Below are 27,354 nucleotides of genomic sequence, written 5' to 3' on the forward strand. Positions count from 1 at the left end.
CCCCCGCAAAAAAAAAAAAAAATCACCAATGCCAGATTGTAGCAGTTGACGCTAACTTTAGACAATTATTTAGGAATAAGCAGATTCCAATGTTCAACTTTCAAAATGACATTTATATCACACATACAATTGCAATTCCCTGCTAAGCAAACTTGTTTTTTTAAAACAAAATTAGCTGACTATTCATAAAACCTTCTGAATCATGTTAGAATAATAAATTTAAGGAGACTAAGAGTCATTCCCAAACAAATAAAATATCAACAGATAAAAGCACTTCAAAAAAAAAATAACAAAGTATTCAGGCCCATGTGAGAAAAAAAAATGCTCTAAATAACCAACAGAAAGATAAACACACACCAAAACAGCCATAAGGTTTCAACTCACACCCTGTAAATTGGCAAAAATGACATTTCTTTCTATGAACTTCTCTTCAACTGGAATATCCTATAATTTAATTTCCAGTTCTAACCAATATCTTTCACCCAGCAGATTCCATTTGATCCATCTATAGGAAAAAACATTAGCAAAGACACTTACTTAGTTAAAGACACAGTTGAAAAGACAAGAATGTATTACAGGAAAACAAATTTGAAAAGTTACAGGTAAAATCTCAAGAGCTTAAATAACAGGCAAAGAAATGTGTACTTTCTTCAAAAAGCAATGAGGAACTACTGGAATTTTTGAATGTTAATTATACGAACAGATGTTTTTATTATTACATTTTATATGGCATCTGTGTAAAGAAAGTATAATAAAGACTAGTTGTAATAAATAAATAAAAGTGTAATATCAGAGACAGGTTGAATGGTTAGGAGAATAATGCAATAATCTAACAAGCTGCAATACATTTAGAGTTGTGGTAGTAAAATAGAATTCTACCAAATCAAGTATTGCACTGCTGGATAAAAATGTTGGAAGTACAAAAAAAAAGTTGAAATTTGCAAAAATGTCTACATCTCAAGTCACCATAAACTTTTCCCTGACACCTGGGCTAAGAAATATAAAAAATACACAGCAAATACGTGGAATAGAGCAATAGTTATATTTTATCAAGATATCTTTTCTATCATTCACTTTTTGCCTTAAGGATATTCATCAGTAAAATGGGAAATGTTAGTTGTTGCCTACCTTTTATAGACTAGTAACTAATTAAATTTTAAAATACTTCAGAGTATACTTGATAAGGCAACATAACACACAATATCTGAATAAGCAAGTGAAGTGAAAATTCTTTTACCTGATAGACATCAACCTCTTTTGGACATTTTCTGTCTTATTTTGGTAACTTATACTTAAGACCCTCTTGAGAGTTCCAGACTTTTCAGTTTCACAAGGTGGCTAAATCAGTATTCATAAAGGGTTCAATGTGTTTCAGCACTTTATAAAATGTAGGATATAATTAGTTAATTTTGAAAAGAACTCAGTTTCCTTATATTTATATTAATGGGAATAATTCAACAACTTCAAAAGTGTTAAATTTAGAATGCATTTTTTTTAGTATGAATGTCTGATACTCTGTTTATTCACAAGACTAATAATTAAAATACACACTGAAAACTTGATTCAAATTTACTATAATAAAAATGTAACACTACAATCTTACTGGCTATACTTCTGTTAAGATTCACAGAAATTTCAGTTCTAGTGCTCATCAGCAAAGTACACAATAACTGGTATCTAAAAAAGAATGCCTTCTAAGATAAGACCATCAAGTCTTTACAAGAATATCTCTAGTGAAGAGAAATTCACTCCCTCTCAAGGCTCTATGAAACCCTTGTAATTTTCCTTTTCCTTCAATCTAGCCAAGTCTTCCACTAGGCAGTGTCCATCCATTCACTGTTCCCAGTTCCACTCTCTAGGATCAGGAAGAGAACAAGTCTAAATCTAAATCATTGCTTCCAGTTCCGCCCTCTGGGACCAGGATGAGAAAAAATCTAAATCCTCTATCAGATTCACTTATTTTGGCACTGGGTTTTCAAAGACAAAATAAACCGCTCACTTTGAGAAGCTGATGTTTCCTGGGTTGAAAGAAAAAATTACAGATAAGTAAATACAAAGAATATACAAATAAATACCAAGTAACTTCAAAAGGGAAAATATTTAATGGGGAGGGGGAGTCCCCGAGGAAGGAGAGAGAAGCACCTGTATGAAGCTACAAGAGTCTACAAGGTGAAGGTGAAGACTCAGAATCTTGGTGAGGATAGTACTGTCATTAAGCTGCAGCGAAAGTTGTGTAAAGTATAGGTTTGGGGGTAGAGAGGTAGTAGTGTTTGAACATGATCAATCTGAATTGCCTATAAAACATTCAGGTTGAGATGCCTATCAGGTAGTTTTGGTAATTAATATGAGATCAAAAATTTAGGTGTTATGAGTCACCAACATAAAGGTTAAGTGAGGCTATGCAAGCCAATTATAGGGACTTTCAATCTGTATCAGAGTATACTGATGACCCTGTGTTCTCAAAGGCTATGTCAACAAAATATAAACTTTTACAGGTAAAAACTCACAGCTTCCCAATTACGGTTTTTTTTTTTCTGCAAACCTCATTTGACAAATAAACAAAAGGCACTGTGAAAAACCCAGGAGGAATTTCATGTACTACTCAAAATATTCTTTTAGGTTTATTTACTAAATATTTCTACAGAGGGCAACAAATTAAGTGCTTACAATAAAAACTATTTTTATTCACATGTTTAATATATTTATAATATAATATTTATATTTATAAAACTAACTACAATTAAAACAACTTTTATTCAAATATCACTTAAAATTAAAATTTACATTATATAGTTATAATTGTAAAATACAAAATTATTTCCTTACCATAATTATCAAGTCTATGAATGCTACAAGGTAATTAAAAATATTGAGAAACTATAAAAATTCTAGAAAATAATACAACAATGCATCGTTATTCCCTTACTAACATTTATTAATATCTGCAAAACTTGATATCAAATTTCGCTTACAAATTTTTACTATAAAAAATTTCAAGTGAAATAAGGTACAACTTCAAAGCTATCTAATGTAATCATATATAAACCTAATTTAAATGTTAGACTTTATTTGAACAAAGGTTGGCAATACCTGACTGGACACCAAACAGGCTTACATCTGATTCCACATCAAATTTATTTATTTATGTATTTTGAATTAAGGTGAGAATAAAGTGAAAATACTCATTAATACAAATGTGTTGTGGAAAATGGTACAATTTTATAAGCTCTCTGCTGAGAGATGGAAATTCCATTCTTACTTTTAGGCACCTAGCTCACTGACAAGAATCAGTAGCTATAGTATAAAATAATAACTTCTCTATTATCTAATAAAAATGCTACATTATATATTACATGTACATTTCAGTTATAAATATTGGCTTTTTTTTTAAGAAAAATAGTGTTTGTAGGAAGCTAACCTTTGAAAAGAAATGGATCTCTTCAGATGTGAATTTCTTCTCTTCTACCATTAGCACACCAGCAAAATTCATACAGAAACTGTCCTTGAACAACTTGCCAGTATGGTGAGAGGTAAGGAATAAGGAATTATTAAGGATCTGCTACTGTATGTCAGACAGTGGGCTAAGCACATTATAAATATCTAATATGATCCTCCCAACAAGTCCAGGGTGGTGGGGCACTAAAAATAGCCCCATTTTAGAGTTACAGAAACTGAGGCAAACATAGATTAAATGACCTGCCCAGATAATACTCAAAATCAGGTCTTCCTGACTCCAGACACCATGCTATTATCCATTATGCCACCTACCTCCCTCAGTAACACAACTAGACCATTAGTTTAAATCTGAGCTCAGTCTAACAGCTGAAATGGGAAGCAACACAAGGTTTGGTTCCTGAAACTGTTTGTGATAGTCCATAACAGTTTCAAGATGGCTTGTAATATGCACGCCCAAAGACAACAGTCTTCAAATAATCTCACATTTCCATTGCAATATGGCAAATATTCCTAACATCTCACCATGATGAAACAGCTAATGAGGCAACAGAAGGAAGTAAGGGTGGTGTACCCAAAGCAAAAGATGCACATGATCAGATGCATCCCTTGGGAATCAATATACACTCAAATATCAAAACCTTGTTTGCAAACAGTTTGATAACAGGTTGGTTAAGAAACTGTGAGAACAAGGTGCATTTAGAAGCCATCAGAGTTTGCTGTAACTGCTGCACAAACACCAAAATCATTGTGTGCATAATTATGAGGGTTTCCAATTGCAGCAGAAACAAAGTTACAAAGCTTCAAACAAGCACATGCTTGGTGTCACGGGGAAAAAAAAATTTTGCAACATAAGTGGACAAATATTTACTGCTTACGGCACCATTAATGAATTTTGAGTACAAACTCCTTGGACCATTGCCACAATGGAATTTAGTGAATCATGAAAAAGAACATCTATTAAGAACTCAAACACAAGAAAACAGCTCTCTAATCCCCTTTACCCATATCTGCTTTTAGACAGGCTAAACATACACTTCACACCAAGAAATGGAGGGCTTCAGCAACCTCTTTACCCACTTGAAGTTGCCAAGTCCATCTATGACATTCTTATATTAGGGGTAACAACAGAAAATACCAAAGCTGTTATGATGAGAACATAATACAACACAACTATCACCATCTTAGTATTGAACACAATGTTGCTCTTAATGTAGCACAAGATTCACATGAACAACTTTTCTCAAGCTGATTCAGGACTCCTGACTGAAATAATAACCTTACCTATTTGAAGTCAGATTTCTTGAATCACAAAAACACTAAGAAAGGACCAGTGTGACACTGACCTGTAACATCACTCAAAAGTAAACCATGAAATTTAGCTTAAATATCTATCATGACAAAAAAATTCAAACTCTTGAAAGTCTTTTCCCTCAGAAACCTACCTGTCTTATTTTAGAGGTCCAAATTATCTGCTGGTTTACATACTTCAACAGAAGTGTCTTTTGTCTTCTATGTTCACATTGGAAATAAAGGTAATGGGAACTAATTAATTATGAGGCTTTATCACCTAGTCTACTTAACTCTCCATATGTTAATAACATTTAAAAATTTTATCCTTGAATTTAAATGCATTCATAATTGAAGTAGACTTCCTTCTCCTATGTCAGCCTCAGAATGTTATGTGCCCAAGTCTTATTCTGATGCTGTATCCCTGTGGGTACGGCCCTTGGTTCTCAAAAGCTTTGTCAGCAGAACAAATGCTCTGTCATTTTGAGCCATGCTGAAAATGCCTTTGATGGGGAGGCAGAGCTCATTTATTTCCCTAGGACTAGCCTAGCTAAATAAAGAGGAAAAATTACCAGCAGGCTGGTCACAGAAACAAGTCCCTTGGAGTCACTCACTGCCTCTCTGCATCTACTGTTCTGCCTAGTTAAGTCCAGGGAAAAAGATGCCTCTCCCCAGATAAACTCATCACTTCTAATCTCATCATCTACTCAAACCTTGGATAACATATCCCTCAGTAACCCTCAATTTGGAGGGCTGGAGGATGAAATACTAAAGTCCTCCCAAAGCCTACTTTTAAGGAGGGCAGAAACTGGACTTCCAGCTCACTCCACTTTTCATCTGTAGATTTGGCTGGTTTCAACTCCAAGGAACAATACTCCCCCAGACAAGGCCCCCCTGGTATCTCTCCCACCACCTTTCCAAGTTTCCATTTGTGTGCTGTCTTGCAGTTGGCAGCTTGAACGTCCAGTGGATAGAGGACCAGTCCTGGAGTCAGGAAAACCCGAGTTCAAATTGAGGCTCAGATACTTCCTAGCTGTGTAACACGAAGTCATTTAACCTCCATTTGCCTTAATCGATTGAAGAAGATAAGGGCAAACCATTCCTGTATCTTTGCCAAGAAAATCCAAATGGGGTCATGAAGAGTTGGACATGACTAAAACAATTTAGCAACAACTTTCCCCCATTAATAATTAGCTTTCCCCATAAGCTCCTTTGAGGATTGAGCAGGATGCAGAGCACAGTGCCTGGAATGCACTTAAATCTTTAATGAATTCAAATCCTTTTGCCATCAGCAACAACTGTTGCAGATGTCAAAAATGAAACATTAACTGTCACAATACAAATGAAGTCTTCATCCAAAGACCAACTCTATTGACTGTTTTAGAAACTCAACCATGAATATTCCTCTAACTTTCAGTTAAACTAAAGCATTATTCCCACTTCTTACCTTTAGTTATTTCCCTTGTTATTTCAAATATGTTTTTGTAATTTGTCTAGCTTCATCATATAAGTAGATAAATGAAAATGACTAGTTAAGAAAAATAACTGAACTCAACCCAATTCTCCACAAACCTGAAGGCACAAAAGACATAGTAAACAAAACCAATCCTCAGCTAGTAAGAGCACCCGCTCCAGTGTCAGGATGACCTGGGGATCAAATCCTGGGTCAGATACTTAGCACCACACCCAGAAATAACTGGCCATATAACCTTAAGCAAGTTACTTAACCCCGATTGCTTTAAAAAAAAAAAAAAACTCATCCAAAAGAAATTGCAAACTAGAAAAAAGTCTGGCAGAAACTATATTTAAAACAATATCCTGAGACCTCGAATATGGAATGCTAACACTAGTTTATAAGAAATCAGACTGTTCTGCCCATCATATGGCAAGTCTTTCAAAAAAGGTGTAGCTATGTATAGACTCTTACATTTTCATAGACTCACTTCAAAATTTGCTAAGTACCAGGAAGGACAAAAATAGTTGCATGAACCAAAGTGGCTAGAGCTAACTAACTTACTTTATTCAATCAGTTCAAATAGAAGGAGCTCTATGCTGATCCTGAAATCTTAGGAGAGATCTGTTTTCTTTAATCCCTACAAAAATATTACTTTCTACTAGATTCTGAAAGCTGCCCATATGATCCTAGGTTCCATCTTACAGAGGGAACATGGACCTGAAAATAATACTAACTCAACAAATACATACACTGAAGTAAGCTAGCATAGCTTCCACAGCCTTAAGTAACAGTTTCAAGGCTTAAATGTACTACACCAAATACTACTGTAGTGCAGGGTCTCTAAATGTTTTTGTTTTTTGCTTTTTGGAGGGCAATTGGGGTTAAGTGACTTGCCCAAGGTCACACGGCTAGTGTTTCCAGTGTCTGAGGCTGGATTTGAACTCAGGTACTCAGCCGGTGCTCAATTCACTGCATCACCTAGCCACCCCTGCCAAAATGTATTTTAAAAAATTAAAATTAAAAAAAAAAAAGATCTATGAACTTTGACATTTTGAGTTAACATAGAATTTTTCCTGAACGAAAGTTTTCGCTCAGACTGAGGGTCTCCCATCACTGACTTCATATTTTAAGACTAAGCCTCTGTGAAAACTATAAATCCTATCTTGGCATGCCTAAGACTTTTTAATGGACTCATTTTCATCAGGATAAAGTTTCAGAGCATGTTTGTACATATGTTAAATGCAGCCAATCTTAAGAATTTTTTACATAATATTTTTTAGTAAAAAGATTTCAAATTTACTGCATGTACTTCTTTTCAATTGCACATCAGCAGTCAACATTTCAGTACTTACATCTTCTTTTCAAGTAAACTTCCTATTCCAAAATTACTGGGGCTTTTGGCTTTACTTTAAAAAAAACTAAATAGAATTGCTTCTACATACACTGAAACTTCCAATGCAATTACCAAGAATATAATTCATGCAACACACTGCCTGCTGCTAGCAAATTTCCTGTGTAGACATGAAGAGTAGATTCCCAACTACTGCCTATATTTTGACAGAAGTTTTAATCCCAATACCACCAAACCATCATAACATCACCTGTCTTGCAGCATTCAAATAACTTGTCTGGGATTACAACACTCATTATTGGAACCTTCTCATTACCTTGTCAGAGTTAAACCTTTCGTGACCACTAAAACTATTTCCTCAAAAAAAAAAAACCCAACCAAAAACCTTATCTTACACCATTTACCACAAATTCAAAATATAAGACTTTAGTTCATGCCATCAGTGGATTAGAAAAGAAGTAGATCCCGTCACAGCTCTTAGTTGGGAGTGAATTCCTAAACAAGAGATAAAGCTCAGTGTCATGAAACTGAAAAGCTTTTGCACCACAAAAAAAAAAAAAAATGTTGTTAGGCTAGCCAAGGAAGTATTCTTTTTTTCCCTTTCCTTTTTTTATTCCTAAAAATAAATTCTTAAATTTATTTAATTTACTTTTAGTTTACAACATTCAGTTCCACAATCCCTTTAGTTCCAAATTTTCCCCCCCTCGGGCCCATGGCAGCATGCACACCAACATAAATTCAACAAATACCTTCACATTAAACATCAGTCAAGTTGTAAAGAATGACAACCAATGGAGTAAACAACAAGAAAGAAGGAAAGCTTTTGGCCCATTCACTACCAGAATGAAGACCATTCTAAGCAACCAGACCATCGACATCCCAGAAAATGTTGACATCTCATCTTAAGGGTTGGACAGTTATTGTGAAAGGGCCCAGAGGAATCCTCTGCCGGGATTTCAACCATATCAATGTTGAGCTCAGTCTCCTTGGAAAGAAGAAAAAAAGGCTTCAGGTAGACAAGTGGTGGGGAAATCGAAAAGAACTTACAACTGTGCACACAATCTGTAGCCATGTACAAAACATGATCAAAGGCGGTTACCCTGAGTTTTCGTTACAAGATGAGGTCTGTGTTTGCTCACTACCCCATCTGTGTTGTTATTCAAGAGAATGGATCACTTGTTGAAATCAGAAATTTCTTAGGTGAAAAATGTATCTGAAGAGTGCACATGAGACCAGGTGTTGCTTGTGCTGTTTCTCAAATCCAAAAAGATGAGTTAATTCTTGAAGGAAATGATATTGAACTTGTTTCAAACTCAGCTACCCTGATCCAACAGGCCACCATAGTCAAAAACAAGGATATCAGAAATTTTTTGGATGGCATCTATGTTTCTGAGAAAGGCACAGTGCAACAAGCTGATGAAAAAGTTGGAAAAGATGCCAAAGGCCTGTCCTGAGGAGTCAACACTTATTCAGATGTCAAATAAAAATACTTTTTGTCATTTGGAAAAAAAAAAAAAAAGGAAGAAGGAAAGACAAAATCAAACACAAAAGAGAGCAAGTAATTTGCCTCAATCCGAATTGAGACTCTGTAGTTCTTTTCTCTGGATGTGGCTATCCCTTTCCATCATGAGTCTTTTGGAGTTGTCTTACAACCCTGTATTACGATCAATGTCAGTCATCAAACATACAACGTATCTGTAATTGTGTAAAAAGTTCTCCTGGTTCTCATTCATCATCAGTTTATATAAACCTCTCCAGGTTATTATGAAGTCCATTTGCTCCTCATTTCTTACAGCACAACAGTATTCCATTATATTCATATACCACAACTTGTTTCATTCCCCAATTGATGGGCACCCCCCTGATTTCCAATTCTTTGCCACTACAAAGAGAGCTGCTATAAATATTTTTGTACATATCGGTCCTCCTCCCACTTCTCTAATCTCTTTGGGATATAACCCTTGAAGTAGTATTGCTGGGTCAAACAGTATGTACTTTTTCATAGCTCTTTGGGCATAGTTCCAAATTGCTCTCCAGAATGGCTGGATCAGTTCACAACTCCACCAACCATGCAGTCATTAGTGCTCCAATTTTTCCACATGTTCTCTAGCATTTATCATTTTCCTATTTTGTCATCTCATCCAATCTGACCCACGAGAGGTGGTATCTTAAGAGTTGTTTTGATTTGCATTTCTCTAATCAATAGTTATTTAAAGTATTTTTTCATATGCTCATAGATATCTTTAATTTCTTCCTCTGAAAACTGCCTGTTCATATCCTTTGACCATTTATCAATTGAGAAATAAGGAAGCATTCTAATATAGGAAGAATAGTTTATTACAATTTCTAATAACAGTAAAATAGCACTTGCCTATTTAAGATCAAAAGCCATTTCCCGATATTTAAGTGAACAAAAGTTTTCAAGATAAATTCTACTATGTTAACCAAGCAATAAATTGCTACAAATCACTAATAGAAGAAATTCAAATTAAAACAACTTTTTAACCTCACACTCAGTTAATGGTAAATATGACAAAGGATGGGAATAATTCATTTTAGAAAGATTGTGGGGGCAGCTAAATGACCCAGTGAATAGAGCACCAGCCCTGGAATCAGGCGGACCTGAGTTTAAATCCAGCCTCAGACACTTGACACACTTACTAGCCGTGACCTTGGGCAAGTCACTTAGCCCCAACTGCCCTTCCTCCCCCTCCAAAAAAAAAAAAAATAGAAAGGTTATGGAAAGGTAGGGATTGTTAAAACAGTGAATTGTTCTGAGCACTCTGGAAGGCAACCTAGAATTCTGTGAAGAAAATGACACCTGATGCTTTTTGTCTATAGTTTTTGACCTAGAGATTCCACTGCTAGACATATACCCCAATGAAGCCAATAACCACAAGAAATATCCTACCATAAACCAAAATATTTATAGCAACATTTGTTGGAAGCCATTCCATTCCCTTTGTTATTTTTAATAATGTTTAACATAAACTTTTTTCTTGTGAAACTCATTCTATAATAAGGCTATTTTTGTTACTTTGCTCTCTTCCTGTCCCAAATCAATTTAGTAAGTGATCCTGAGACAATTCAACAGAAGTACAGTAACTCATTTCCTAAAGAAACAAATGAGATAATGAAAGTAAAACATCACCTTTCACATAAAAGGAGCTCAGCAAGGGCAGATCATATGTGATGTCAGCAGATGCCGAGGTATAGATATTGAAATAGTTTAATTAGCACAAGCCAACAGTTTGGAACTATCAATAGCCTCTTTCAAATACTTCTCAATATCAACTTTAAAAATTGGGTGATCACAGACCACTAACAAAATATTACTACCTTCATGCTTGTTCAGTAAAACATGAAAACCAGGCATTCCAAAAAATATTCTAACAGAGTTAATTTTATTTTTCTTGCAAAAGCGACAAGAAATATCTCAAGCAAGTCTTTTTTTTTTCTTTAAAGCAATTGGGGTTAAGTAACTTGCTCAAGGTTACACAGCCAGTTATTTTTGTGTGGGTGCCAAGTACCTGAGGGCAGAACCGATCCCGGGTCTCCCGACACCAGGGCGGCGCTCTCACTGTGCCACCTGGCCACCCCTCAGGCAAGTCTTGGTCATCTCGTAGCACTCTATTGCAAGCAATGAATAACCTAATAAAAATTAAAATAGAGTATTTTCTAACAGAGTGGTAACAACTATAGGAAGTCTGTTATCTGAGTACAGCTAGAGCAAATATCAAAAGCAACATGGAAAAAGAAAAATGAAAATAAAATTTAAAAAATTTAAAAATGAAATTAAAATTGCTGTAACCTAATCTATTCAAACAAGCAAATAACAATGAATGGAACTGAGATGGCAGTACTGAAGAATTTTCCTACAGAACTTTAGCCAAGTTAAGAAATATACACTAAGAGATGATACACCAAAAGCACTTAAAAACTCTAAATAAGCAAGCATTTGATAAAATATAGACAGTAATGAATTATAACATATACCTAATAATGTAAAATCCTCCTAAGGTAGATACAGGATGCCCTGAAACTTGAGCAGGTTTTGAGAGAACCCAGATAATCATAGTCATAAAAAAAAAAAAAAAAGCCTTAAAAGGAAGAGAATTTGAAAAGGGTAAAGAAAGTACCCATGAAGTTCCAGAACACTGACCTAGGGCTATGTCCTTGACTTAGGCTCCTGGGAATGTCTGGTACCTGATGCAAGGAAGGAGGTACAATTATTATCCTCATTTTACAGGTGAGAGAATGAAGAAAAGAGAAATTGGCCCAGAATCGCATAATCAATAACAATCTGAAGCAAAATTCAAAATTAGCTTTTCCTGTAAGTCCAGCAATTTCTCCACTATGCAATCCGAGACATCAGAATAGATATCTCTGGGGGAGGCCAGGTAGCAAATAGAGTAAGAGCACCGGCCCCAGTGTCAGGATGACCTGGGGATAGAATCCGGGCTCACACGCTTAGCACCCACCCAGAAACACCCGGCCATGTAACCTTGAGCAAGTTACTTAAACCCAATTGCTTTAAAAAAAAAAAAAAAAGAATAGTTATCTCTGAAGCCTCAGAAATAGCAGATCTAGATTGAGAAACAAACATTTTGCATTCTCTGTTTTGGGGGGGGGAAGGGGTCCAATCGTAAAAGTCATATTTTGGATCTGAAAGGAGCAATTAAGAAGCAGTTCATTAAAGCTGAATTGTGGTAAAATGGCATAATAAGGCAGAAAATTACCTGGATCTTTCAAATTTCCCTCAAAAAAAAAATTTAATGCCTCAAATTGAATTTTAGAGCAGCAATAGTAACCTGTTGAATTTATAAGTACACATGCCCACACATACCCATACACCCAAGCCCTTTGGAAAAGGACAATCTGGACAAAACAAAGATTACTGGTTGCATATAGAATGTTTTTTCTCTTCCACTTTGTGTGTGTGTGTGTGTGTGTGTATGTGTATATATATGTACACACACACACACACAAGTGGGCTTTTTGTGTGATTACAAAATGCAAAATTAAAAAAAATTAGAGAGTGGCAAATCATAGAGTAATTAATAGTGAGAAAAACAATCAGGAGGTCCTTGTGACCTCTTCATACCCATGAAATTGTCACAAGATCTAGAGAAAGCCCCCTGGCAATTCCTGTATGGATCCCCAATCAAAGATGTATTGAATAAGATGGACAAGAGAGTTGTAAAGTAGCTACACTGAAGAAAAATAAAATTCAGTGAATTATCCAAAAATGGAAGAATTTTATAAGAAACCCACAGTTAAGTTTTACATTCATAAACTGGCAAGAGTTAGAAAAGATTAAGGAAAACCTTTATTTCAGCCACCTTATTTTTAAAATGAGGAAACAGAGGGCCAGGCAGGTGAAGTAGCTTGCCCTATGTTCCCAAGCTGACTAACTATGGAAGCTGACATTCAAACAGAGGTCTTTCAGTTCCAAAAGCAATACTTTTTCCTACACCACATTGGATTAGTAATCTATCTTTAAAAACACTTAAGTCTTTTCCCTCATTTCCCTCGATATTCAAAACACATAGGTCTTTGCCCTCATTTCCCTCAATATTCTAAATATTTTCTTGCTTGACGTGATTTATTTTTTCATCAATTTCTACAAAGTACCTATTCAATCATTTGATTGAAAAGCATTAAAATGTAAATTAACTTTAGTAAAAGTCATTTTTATTAAATTGGCATAGCCCAAGATGATCACTAATACTCCTCTAGCTATTTAAATTTATTCTTTATGTCTTTACAGAGTACTTTGTAACTGAACCTAAAAGAGTATTTTACAGGCGTCAGTGGATCAATCCCCAAATACGCTACGCATTTTTAAATTTATTTTATTCTATTATTGCCTTATGGATTTCATAATTACAGAAAAATGCTGCCAATTTTTATGGGCATATTTGAATCCTAAAACTTTGCTTAATCTACTATCTCAGTTACTACTTTGCCAATTCTCTACAGTTTTCTAAGTAACCCCTCATCTCAAAAGCAAATGGGGATTATTTTATCTTTTCTTTGTCCCTTTAATTTCTGCCTCCTGTATTATTACTATTGTTCACATTTCTATAACTACTATGATATACTAGCAGAGTGGGCATCCTTCCTTTCTTTGGGGATTTATTGGGCTAGTTTTATATTCTATTGAACATATTCTACTGAAACCTTTTGGTTTCAGATAAAAATTTCTTAGTACATTTTTTTAAACTGCCTACGCCTATATTTGGTGGGGGGTTTTCCTTAACATAAATGAGTGTTGTATTTTCTCAAATGCCCTTCCCATGCCCTAAATCTACTGAGATAATCATGTGGTTTGGCATGCTTTTATTTTTAATACGATTAAATATTTTGCTTGTTTCCCTAATGTCAAACCATCCTTGGCATCCTCAATATAAATTCAACTTGATCCTAACAAATGATTTCTTGGAAGAATTGCTGTTGTCAGGATTTTATTTTTAAATTTTAACAGAAAATTAATGATAAATGTGTACAATTCTTCTACATTTCATCCTTCTCCATAAATATATTAGGACTATATTTGTCTCACAAAAGGAGTATTATGGCAAAGTGATTTTCTTCCCTCTTTGAAAATAATTTGTGTAGTACTGGTACTAAATGTTTTTCAAAGTTCAAAAGTAACATAGTAATGAAGGAAATAGCTCTTCTAGAGTTCTAACTATATTACAAAGTAGCAGTCATCAAAAGCATTTGATACTGGTTAAAAAGGAGATTAATGGAATATACTAAACAAGGAAGAACCAAAAACTATATAACACAACCTAGTATTGATAAAGCATTAAATTATTTAGGAAAGAACATTCTACTTGAGAAAAACCACTGAAAAAAGTACGAAGTAGTTAGGTATGGGTAGTAATCTATTCTTTACCTAATAAATAAAGGGAGCAGTTAACTGCTTTTAAAAAAAAAACTACATCAATAACTTTGATTACTTAAAACACAAATTTCTGCACAGACAAAATTAATGCACCTAGACCAAAAAGGGAAGCAGAAAAATGGTGGGAAAAAACTGACATCAAATTAAGCAGATAAATGTATTACATCCAAGAGAAAGACAACAGATCTTTGAAAAAGCAAACACCATCCTCAACAGACAAGGGGCAATGTAAAAAAAAAAAAAATCAGTTCAAAAAAGAATTACCAACTATTAACAACCACATGAAAGAATAATCAAGGGAAATACAAGTGAAAACAACCTTGAGATATTACCTCATATCCAGAAAACTGACAAAAATGAAAGAAAAGATAGAGTTCATTCTGATGAGAGTGTGTTTATAAAGTCACTTTACAGTATTACTGACAGAACTCTAAACCAGCACAAGATTTTTTGGAGAGCAATTTGGAATTAACCAAAATGTTCATACCCTTTGACTCAAAGATTTCACTACTATGCTTATACTCCACAGAAGTCATTTAAGAAGAGAGTCCTCAAATTCACCAAAATATCTATAGTTTCACATTGAGTGGGGAAGAGTTACACAAATAAGTGTTACACAAATAAAATACTATTATAAGAAATTATTAAAATAATACACATAGAGAAGCATGAAAAGCTCTATAAAGTGATGTAGAATCAAGTATGCTTGAGGCACACACATAGATTACAAAAAATGTAAAGAAAAAAACCTCCCAAAAATAATGAAGTGAAAGCCATAAAATTATAAAAAGATAAGCACTGCCTTGAAAAAGGAATCTCTGCAGAAGCAGGATATTCACAAACATTTACACACCACATATTTTCAGCCTTTTTCAATGTACTGATAAATTTTATAAAGGATAGTGTTTGCTATATGACATATGTCTTGGTGGGGGAAGGGAGGGAATACTGGGGGAAACTATAGTAATGTAAAAAAAAGCTATCACTAAACTTTTTTTTAAAAAAGAGGGCTGGAAAAAAAAAGGTGGGGTGACTAGGTGGTGCAGCGAATAGAGCACTAGCCCTGGAGTCAGGAGGACCTGAGTTCAAATCGGCCCTGAGACACTTAACACTTACTAGTTGTGTGACCTTGGGCAAGTCACTTAACCCCAATTGGCCTACCTTCCCCCCTCCAAAAAGCTAAAAAATAAAAAATTTAAAATTAAAAAAAAAAGGAGGATTAGAATACAGAGTAAAGAGATTTCTATCTACAAATCTATATAATACTAATATGGCACTTTTAAAAATGCTTTATCTTGGGGGCGGCTAGGTGGCACAGTAAATAGAGTACCAGTCTTGAAGTCAGGAAGACCTGAGTTCAAATCTGTCCTCAAGACACTTAATACTTCCTAGCCATGTGACATGTGGGCAAGTCACATAAGCCCAACTTCCCTGCCTTCCCCCCTCCAAAAAGAAAAAAAAAAAGCCTTATCCCTTTCACTAAGAAAAGATTTCTTATCCTAGATTTTTCCAGTATGTGCCAATAGATTTATGTTATGTGACACAGCAAAAAGATCATGGTAGAAGTGAGAAAAAATAAATATTCCATGAATAAGAATAAGAAATATTACATAAGATAAAATAAAGTCTAAGACATAGTTAAAACCTCCTAATTCTACTTAGCCTAAGCTGCCCAGTTATTCTTGTACTACTCAAATCAAAAGCATTAAGCAAACTAATGGCTTAAAATAGATTTCAGGGAGATATACCTTGGAAAAATTGTAGGACACTGTGCCTATTAATAAAATAAGGCCTTCAATAACCTTTCCTTGCAAGTTGGTCTAGTTTCTATTACACAACACACTTCAGGATATTTGAAAGTCAATTTAAATTCCTTCATTTCTACTATTTCAGACTAAGCTCACCTTCAACTGATCTGAACTTTACTTCCATGTAAATAAAAAATGAGAGAATATAGAAAATGACTATATTTCAGTGCCATATAAAACATATTACCAAAAATACAAGTCTTAATTGATGAAAAATCTAAATCAGTTTTGTAATATGAGCATGTACAAGCTTCTAGAATCTGCAGGATAACTTCTAACCATTTAGTAATTGTTTTTATGCAGCAATGCTATGAGTGTATTTTTTCTCTTATTTTTTAAAATGAAAGTTTATTTTAAATATAAGACAAGAAATACCTCCCAACAGGTGAGCAAAACAAAAACAATGCAACTTCCTTTATGTCTAACTGGAACTTTATAATATTACCAAATGAATAGCTGTATGGAGAGCTACTCTGGTGTGAGGGCTTGCCCAGACCCCTGTTCAGGACTACCTGGCATTCAACTCTCACCAGGCATTCCAAGAAACTGCAGAGTGTACAACAGCCTCACCCCGGTAAACCATCTCAACAGGCAGGCTAAATCAAGTTGAGGTTTGAGGCCTGTTAACTGTAGGAATATCTATCCTAAAGGTATGAAGATTTCCCCAGTGGAATGGGTGGAAGAGAAAACATTTGCCATACAGGTAGCTGAGACAGACACTGTGGAATATGTAGAGCATCATCAGAAACAGATGACCCCAAAGTCATCCATCATATAACAGTTGTCTTGACTTTTTTCTTGCCACTGAATTTTAATGACGCTGGATGAGAGAGTAAGACTGTATTAAGAGGTTAAGTGAGGGGCGGCCAGGTAGCAAAGCGAGTAAGAACACCAGCTCCAGTGCTGAGAAGACCTGGAGATCGAATCCCGGGCTCAGACACTTAACACCCACCCAGAAACACCTGGCCGTGTAACCTTGAGCAAGTTACTTAACCCCAATTGCTTAGGGGCGGCCAGGTGGCTCAGCAAGTAAGAGCACCGGCCCCAGTGTCGGGATGACCTGGATCAAATCCGGGCTCAGTTACTCAGCACCACACCCAGAAATAACTGGCCATGTAACCTTGAGCAAGTTACTTATCCCCAATTGCTTTAAAAAAAAAAAAAAAGAGGTTAAGTGACTATCAAGTCACACAACCTTTATGTATCAGAGGTACAAATTAAATCCACAACTTCTTGGCTTTAAGGTCTATACTGTACTATACCACTTTTAATTGACATCAGGAATAGAAAACTTCAGGAATAAAAAAAAATAATGATTTGTAATACATTGTTAATAGTTTTTTGTTGTTGTTCTGGTTTGGGTTTTGGTTTACAAATAGTGCCTTATCTGTAAGGAAGAAGGCAGCATGCTTCACCACGAGTCCTCTGGAGTCATGGTAGGCCACAGCATTCAGTCTTTAAATCTTTCCAAATTATTTAAAATTCTATTACTCTGATAAACTATCACTTGTTCAGTCATTTCCCAACAGTCAACAGCTTAATTTCCAGTTCCTTGCTACAACATAAAGTAGTGCTATACATTTGTCTATTGTGATTGTGGGTCCTGTTTCTCATTCTGTCATGTATTTAGAGTACAAAGACAGTAGTAGTACCACTGGATCAAAAGGATGCACCATTTAGAAGGTACTAAACAGGTATGAAGTAGAACTTCAGAAATTTTAATTCACATTTCTATTATACTTCAAGTGCAGTTTTCTAAATACGGCAGTTGAAAGTTTTCCTTTCTTTTGAAAACTGGTTTTATAACCTTTGATCATTTCTCTACTAGGGAATAGGTCATCTATACAAAATTTTTTTTTAATTTTGTGTTTTCAAAACCTAATTGATCAAATGCTGATTAAAAATATTAGCAATTTGGGGGCAGCTAGGTGGCTCACTGAGTAAAGCACTGGCCCCAGAAACAGTAGGACCCGAGTTCAGTTCCGGCCTAAGACACTTAACACCCACACAAAAAAACTAGCCATGTAATCTTGGGCAAGTTACTTAACCCTAATTGCCCTCCAAAAGGCAAAAAAAAAAAAATTAGCAATTTGTAGCTAAATTAATTACTGTTTCTGCCAAAAGTGATTATATCATATTTATTCTGGGCATGATAGACCAACCTGATTTAAACACAAACCCTAGAAATAAAGGGTAAAAGACTTGGTCTGAAACACATAACAGTTATTTAAACAATTTAACAATGTAAAATTTAAACTGAATGACATCTTTATTTGTAGAACACATTTCTTAAGGAAACTTACATGCAACATTACAATTGAAAAAGTGTGCAATTTTATTTTCCATGATTATTTATAAATTTATTTTCCATTTATCAAGTTTCCCTCCCCTGTCCCAATAGGAGAGCAAACTCTTGATTATTTGAGCTAGTGAAGGGAAACTGTGGCTCAAGTGACCAAAACTGTAAAATTTAACAAAACAGGACACTTACTGTACTTTGCAATGTGTTTTAATATGAACACCTGCTATGCCTGATTTTAGACTTAACACCTGAAAGAAAATAATGATGACTTCTAGGTAGCAAATTTTGGTTTAAGTATGCAGAGTCAAACTGAAAACTCAAAAGGAAAATTAGAGGGAAATGTTTTGGTCAAATTGAGGTCTGTCTGCTATTGTATCAAAAAAAGATATAAATGTGCCAAATGAGACAAAGAGGTCAACAATAGAACAAAATAATTCCCTCATAAAAGAAAAAGAAATTGGTAATACAATTGCTTCTTACATATGATTTCTACAACAAAAGCTCACTTTGTACTGGGGTACAAAAGCTAAGAAGTTGAAGATGACTCTAGGTTGGTTCTAAATCTGAGTGACTCAGGGTCAAGATGGCGGAGTAGAAACAGGACTTCCTCGAGGGCTCCAGCTTCGAACTCCCCCAATTCATGTAAAAGGGGACTCTGAACAAACTGAGGAGCTACAGAACCCACAAAATGACAAAAAGAAGCTAACCTCCCACTGAGCACAGCCCAGCAGGCCGGCAAGAATCAGCCAGCACAGCACCGGCTGGAGGGACTCCAGATCACCAGCAGCTGTGGCCGTTTCCAGAACTATCAACACATACATGCTAAGGACAAAGTGAGAGGTCAGTGCAGTGCAGGCTTTAGGATCGAGTAGTTGGGAGTGCAGTCCGCCTCTGGGCAAGCAGCCTCTGAGGCACTGAGGGTGCAGCCCCACCACTTGTCAGCTTCAGCTGCTGGCCGGCAGTGTAGGGACACCAACCAACCAGTCTGAGGGATAATCACTCCTGCTTTAACTTCCTTGGACCTGGACTGCAGGATAGGGTGGAGGTCCTGGGGTGTATAATCAGCTTGCCAGAGCGTGTAAAATCTTCAGAGATGGCACACAACTAATCTTTGGCAGCTGAGAAAACCCCAGCATTTGGAATGAAGCTCCCTCCCTTGTCTGGTGGCAGAATCCTATTGTAGCAAAAAGCCCAAGGGTCAAGTGACTGAGTGGCAACATGAGCAGGGAAAGGAAACAAAACAAATAGAGTATCCCAACTTTACATTCCTATTTTGGTGACAAAAAGGATCAAAGCATGGAACAAGAGAAAGACAGTGAAGTCAGAACTCCTGCACCAAAAGCTTCAAAGAAAAATACAAGCTGGTTACAAGCCACAGAGGACCTTAAGAAGCAAATAAGAGAAGTGGAGGAAATATTGGGAAGAGAAATAAGAATGATGCAAGCAAATTATGAAATGAGAGTCAACAGCCTGATGGAGGAAAATAACACCTTAAAAAATAGACAACTCAAATGGCAAAAGAGGCTCAAAAAGGCAATGAGGAGAAGAATGCCTTAAAAAGCAGAATTTGCCAGATGGAAAAAGAACCTCAAAAGCTCAGTGGAACAGAAGCAGTAACTTTTCTAAGCTCCTCTGTGAATCGGGTCACTAAACTTTAAAAAATGAATCTGAACGGATTTTGGTGTATCAGAATTCACTGGGGGACAGAGTGTGGCAGAATCCAGCCCAGGAAAGTGCCCACGTGGGTCCGGGCAGGGGGAATGCAGAGCACATGGGGGCTGCAGCAGCTCAGATGAGACCAGACTACAGCAGAGAGAGGAGGCAGAAATCTGAAGTGGCCAGACCACCCCTCCTCCACAGAGTACTCTGTGAACATCAGCATAACTTAATAAAACACTGAGAGCCCTAGCCTCGGCCTCAACCTACACACCCAGAGGCTACAGCACAAAGCCAAAAACCAGGCACCTAGCTCCCAGCCTGAGAAATTAGGAAATAGGAAGTTACAATGGGAAGGAAGGAAGCTGAGAAGGAGAAGGGGAAGGCAAGTAAATCAATTAGAGCTTATTACAGCAAGCAAGGAAAACAAAATACAAAGGACAACATGGACTCTATCCTCACACCTGAGATCACAGAAGGAAATACAAAGTGGTCTCAAGCCCAAAAAGCACTCTTGGAGGAGCTCAAGAAAAATTTTAAAATCCATATTAGGGAGGCAGAAGACAAATTTAAATCTACAGTGAACAAACTGGAAAAAAGTTTCACTGCAGAAACCAAATCCTTAAAAAGTAAAATTAGTGAAGTCATTGGAGAAAATACTTCCCTAAAAAAAAGACCTTCAAAAACTAACCAAAGAGAATAATTTAGTAAAACATAGAATCAAATTGAAGCTCAGGTCTCTATGATGCACCAAGAGTCAATAAAACAAAACATGAAGATTGAAAAATTAGAAGTGTAAAATATCTCACTGGAAAAACAACTGACCTAGAGAACAGATCCAGTAGAGATAACTTAAGAATTATTGGTCTACCAGAAAGCCATGATGAAAAAAGCAGCCTGGACAACATCCTCCAAGAGATTGTCAAAGAAAACTGTCCTGAAGTCCTAGAATCAGAAGATAAAATACTTATCGAAAGCATTCACCAGACTCCCCCTGAAAGAGATCCCAAATTGAAAACTACAAGAAATATAGTAGCCAAATTCCAGAATTACAAGATTAAGGAGAAAATACTGGAAGCAGCCAAAAAGAAACAATTCAAATATCGTGGAACACCAGTAAGGATCACACAGGACCTAGCACCTTCTATATTAAAAGATTAGAGGGATTGGGATTTAATATTTCGTAGGGCAAAAGAGCTAGGACTGCATCCAGCAAAACAGAGCATAATCTTTCAGGGCAAGGAGATGGTCATTTAATGAAATAAGGGACTTCCGCACTTTCCTGATGAAAAAGCCAGAGCTCAATGGAAAATTTGATCTCCAATTACAAGACTCAAGGAGGACATAAAAAGGTAAACAAGGAAAAAACACACTTACACATACACACATGCAAGCATGCACTCACGCACACATGCACATAACTTGGGATGCAATAAGAGCAAAATATTCACATCCTTATATGAAAAGCTGATAACTGTCAATTATCGAAATTTATATGATTATCATGACTCTTAAAATGATTATACATAGATAGAGGGTGTGGGTAAATATGAACTAATCTGATGATTTAAAAAACCTAATAAAGGGGGTCAAAGGGACTGCAATGGGATAAAAGGAAAGGATGAGACAGAAAAAGGTAAATTATGCCATAGGAAGAGGCATAAAAACACACTATAGTAGAGGGGAAGGAAAGAGGAAGAGGAACATTATTTGAACTGGTTCTGGTTCAAAGAGGGATCTACATAATCAGTTAAGTTTAAGATTTTAATGTGAAAAGACAGAAAACTCATTAAATAGAGGGAAAGGAGGGAGGGAGAGGAGCACTGTATGAAATTTACTCTCACTGATTTGGGGTTAAAGGGGGAATAACATACTCTGATAAGTATAAAAATCTATTGTGTCCTATAGACAGTAAGAGGGTAAGGAGGGGATAAAAAGGGGGGATTAGAGGGGAGGGAAACAGTAGTAAGGGAAGACAGTAGGTAAAGAAGGGGGGGATACCGGGAGGGAAAACTGAGGGAGGTGGTGGTCCAAAGAAAAACCCTCAAGGAGGGGAAGGGAGAAGGAAATAACAAAAACATAAGCAGGGGAGGGAATAGGATGGAGAGGAAGGGACAGATAGTCATCATTACTGTGAATGTGAATGGGATGAACTCTCCCATAAAAAAGAGGGGGATAGCAGAAGAGATTAAAAACCATAATCCTACAAGGTGCTTTCTACAAGAAACACATGTGAAACAAAGGGATACCCACAGAGTAAAGATAAAAGGCTGGAGTAGAATATATCATGCCTCAGCTAAAGTAAAAAACAGCAGGAGTAGCAATCCTTATCTCAGATAAAGCAAAAGCAATAATAGATCTAATTAAAAGAGATAAGGAAGGAAACTATATCCTGCTAAAAGGCACCATCTAGAATGAAGCAATATCAATACTTAACATATGCATTCAAATTCCTAGAGGAGAAGTTAAGGGAATTAAAGGAAGAAATAGAGAGCAAAACTATAATAGTGGGGGGACCTTAATCTCCCCCTCTCTAAACTTGATAAATCTAACCTGGAAATAAACAAGAAAGAAGTTAAGGAGGCGAATAGAATTCTATGGAGGCTAGATATGATAGATCTCTGGAGAAAAATGAATGGGGATAAAAAGGAATATATTTTCTTTGCAGCGGTTCATGGCACATATTCAAAAATCGACCATGTTCTAGGACATAAAAACCTCACAATTCAGTGCAGAAAGGCAGAAATATTAAATGCATCCTTCTCAGGTCAAGATGCAATAAAAATTATATGCAATAACGGGACCTGGAAAGACAGACTAAAATCCAATTGAAAATTAAACAATTTAATCCTACAGAATGAGTGGGTCAAATAAGAAATTTTAGAAACAATCAGTAATTTCACTCAAGAGAATGATAATAATGAAACAACATACCACAATTTTTGGGATATATTAAAGGCTTAGGGGAAGTTTTATATCCCTGAGTGAATACATGATTAAATTAGAGAAAAGGGAGGTCAATGAATTGGACATCCAATTGAAAAACCTAGAAAAAGAACAAATTCAAAATCCCCAATTAAATACTAAATTAGAAATACTGAACCAAAGGAGAGATTAATAAAATTGAAATTAATAAAGCTACTGAATTAATAAAACTAAGAGCTGGTTTTATGAAGAAAAACCAATAAAATTGATAGACCCTTAGTCAATATGAAAAAAAAATAAAGAAAGAAAAACCAAATTATGAGTATCAAAAATGAAAAGGGTAAATCTACCTCCAATGAAGAGGAAATCAAAACAATAATTAGAAATTATTTTTCCCAATCGTATGCACATAAATTTGACAATCTTAGGGAAATGGATGAATATTTACAAAAATACAAGTTACCCAGATTAACCAAAGAGGAAATAAATTACTTAAATAACCCCATCTCAGAAAAAGAAATTGAATAAGCCATCAGTGAACTCACTAGAAAAAAATCTCCAGGGCCAGATGGATTTACTAGTGAATTCTATCAAACATTTAAAGAACAATTGATTCCAATACTCTACAAACTATTTGGGAAAATTAGTGAAGGAGTCCTACCAAATTCTTTTTACGACACAAATATAGTACTGATACCTAAATTGGGAAGAGATAAAACAGAGAAAAAAGATTATAGACCAATCTCCCTCATGAATATAGATGCAAAAATTTTAAATAAAATATGAACTAAAAAACTATAGCAACTTATCTCAAGATCAATACACTTTGATCAAGTAGAATTTATTCCAGGAATGCAAGGATGGTTTAATATTAGGAAAACCATCAGTATAATTGATCATATCAACAATAAAACCAGCTGAAACCACATGATTAGCTCAATAGATGCAGAAAAGGCTTTTGACAAAATACAACATCCATTCCTATTATAAACACTAAAAAGTATAGGAATAAATGGAGCCTCTCACCAGTCAGATTGGCTAAGATGACAAAACAGGAAAATGACAAATGCTGGAGAGGATGTGGGCAAACTGGAACACTAATGCATTGTTGGTGGAGCTGTGAACTGATCCAACCTTTCTGGAGAGCAATCTGGAACTATGCCCAAAGGGCTATAAATACTTTCATACCCTTTGATCCAGCAATACCACTCCTAGGGTTATATCCCAAAGAGATCATAGAAATGGGAGAAAGACCCATATGTACAAAAATGTTTATAGCAGCTCTTTTTGTTGTGGCAAAGAATTGGAAATTAAGGGGGTGTCCATCGATTGGGGAATGGCTGAACAAGTTGTGGTATATGCATGTTATGGAATATTATTGCACTACAAGAAACGGGGAGCAGGCGGTCTTCATATTTACCTGGAGAGGCTTAAAAGAACTGATGCTGAGTGAGAAGAGTAGAACCAGGAGGAATTTGTACACAATTACGGACACAACGTATGTGTGATGACCAACTTTAATAGACTGGACTCTTCTCAACAATGCAGGGATATAATGCAAACCCAAAAGACGCATGACGGAGAGAAAAACGTGCATCCAGAGAAAGAACTAAATTTATATCCAGGGGGAAGCAAAATACCTGATCTTTTTCGTTCTCTTATTTGATTTTATGTCCTCTATACCTTTTCATCCCAGCTGGTACAATCCATCCTTATAACCTGACCATTGTATAATGTGAAAGTATCTACAGATCCTATACTTGATTATAAGACACCATGGGGAGAGGGAGGGAAGGGAGGGGGACAAAATGTGAAATTCAAGGAATTGTGGAATTGAATCCTGTAAACTAAAAGGAAACAAACAAATTAATAAATTAAAGAATTTTTTTTAAAAAAAAGGAATAAATGGAGCCTTCCTTAAAATAATAGGTAGCATCTATTTAAAACCATCAGAAAGTATTATATTTAATGGTGATAAGCTAAAAGTATTTCCAATATGATCAGGAGTGAAACAAGGTGTCCACTATCACCCCTCTTATTCAATCTGGTACCAGAAATGTTAGCAGTAGCAATTAGAAAAGAAAAAGAAATCAAAGGAATCAAATTAGGCAAAGAAGCAACCAAGCTATTACTCTTTGCAGATGATATGATGATATACTTAGAGAATCCTAGAGAATAAAGTAAAAAAACTACTTGAGACAATAAATAAATTTGGCAAAGTTGCAGGATATAAAATAAAAGCACATAAATCCTCGGCATTCCTATATATTTCCAATGCAATTCAACAGCAAGAGATAGACAAATCCCATTTAAAGTTACTGTAGACAATATAAAATATTTGGGAATCTACCTGCCAAAACAAACCCAGGATCTATACGATCACAACTATAAAACACTTTTCACACAAAATAAAGTCAGATCTAACTAATTGGAAAAATATCAACTGCTCGTGACTGGGTCAAGCTAATATAATACAAATGACAATTTTACCTAAATCAAATTACATATTTAATGCCACATCAATCAATTTACCAAAAAACTACTTTACAGAGCTAGAAAAAAATAGTAACAAAATTCATTTGGAAGAACACAGTCCAGAATATCAAAGGAATTAACTAAAAGAAATGCTAGGAAAGGTAGACTAGCTATACCAGATTTCAATCTGTATTATAAAGCAGCAGTCATCAAAACTACATGGTACTGGCTGAGGAAGAGAGTAGTAGATCAATGGAATAGATTAGGCACAGGAGATTCAGCAGTCCATGACTATAGTAATCTATTGTTTGATAAACCCAAAGACCCCAGTTTTGGGGATTAAGAACTCACTATTTGACAAAAACTGCTGGGAAAACTGGAATATAGTGTGGCAGAAACTGGGCATAGACCATTATCTAACACCATATACCAAAATCAAGTCTAAATGGGTGCATGAATCTAGGTATAAAGGTTGATACTGTAAACAATCTTGGAAAGCAAGGACTAGTTTACCTATCAGATTTGTGGAGAGGGAAAGACTTTATGACTAAACAAGAATTAGAGAACATTATAAAGTACAAAATGGATAATTTTGACTACATTAAATTGAAAAGCTTCTGTACCAACAAAGCCAATGTAACCAAGATTAAGAGGGAGGTGGGAAATTGGGAAAGAATTTTTACAACCGATGTCTCTGATAACTCATTTCTAAAATGTACAGAGAATTGAGTCAAATTTATAAGAATACAAGTCATTCCCCAATTGATAAATGGTCAAAGGATATGAACAGGCAGTTTTCAGAGAAAAAAATTAAAGATTTATAGATATGCATATGAAGAAATGCTATAAATCACTATTGATTAGAGAAATGCAAATCAAAACAACTCTGAGGTACCACATCTCACCAATCAGATTGGCTAAGATGACAAAACAGTAAAATGACAAATGCTGGAGAGGATGTGGGCAAACTGGAACACTAATGCATTGCTGGTGGAGTTGTGAACTGATCCAACCTTTCTGGAGAGCAATCTGGAATTATGCCCAAAGGGCTATAAATAATTTCATGCCCTTTGACCCAGCAATACCATTTCTAGCGTTATATCCCAAAGAGATCATAGAAGTGGGAGGAAGAACTATATGTACAAAAATATTTATGGCAGCTCTTTTTGTAGTAGCAAAGAATTGGAAATTAAGGGGGTGCCCATCAATTGGGGAATGGCTGAACAAGTTGTGGTATATATATGTCATGGAATACTATTGTGCTATAAGAAACGAGGAGCAGATGGACTTCATGCTTTCCTGGAGAGGCTTATACGAACTGATGCTGAGTGAGAAGAGCACAACCAGGAGAAATTTGTATGCAATTACAGACACAATGTATGTGTGATGACCAACTTTGATAGACTGGATTCTTCTCAGCAATGCAGTGATATAAGTCAATCCCAAAAGACTCATGATGGAGAGAGATGTCTACATCCAGAGAAAGAACTAGAAAGAACTGAGTCTGAATTCAAACTGAAGCAAACTACCTCATCTTTTTCTTTTTCTTGTTTGGTTTTATTTCCTCTTTACCATTTTTCATTCCATCTGATACAATCTGTCTTTATAACCTGACTGTCCAATGTGAAAGTATTTGCAAATCCTATACTTGATTGTATGCTGCCATGGGGGGGGGGGGGAAAATTTGAAACTCAAGGAATTGTGGGACTGAATCTTGTAAACTAA

The 27,354-nt window shown here is 35.7% G+C and overlaps 1 protein-coding gene and 1 pseudogene across 9 annotated transcripts in view; one reads left to right on the forward strand and one right to left on the reverse strand.

The window, feature by feature from the left end:
* KMT2C (lysine methyltransferase 2C) overlaps window positions 1-27,354 on the reverse strand; it is a 336,336-nt gene that overhangs the window by 264,122 nt on the left and 44,860 nt on the right. The window lies entirely within an intron of this gene.
* LOC138158148 (large ribosomal subunit protein uL6-like) lies at window positions 292-9,607 on the forward strand (annotated as a pseudogene).

The sequence above is a fragment of the Petaurus breviceps genome, unplaced genomic scaffold (assembly GCF_028583685.1).
Source record: "Petaurus breviceps papuanus isolate PSGF00001 unplaced genomic scaffold, PetGlider_PUasm1.0 115, whole genome shotgun sequence".
Taxonomy (NCBI): domain Eukaryota; kingdom Metazoa; phylum Chordata; class Mammalia; order Diprotodontia; family Petauridae; genus Petaurus; species Petaurus breviceps.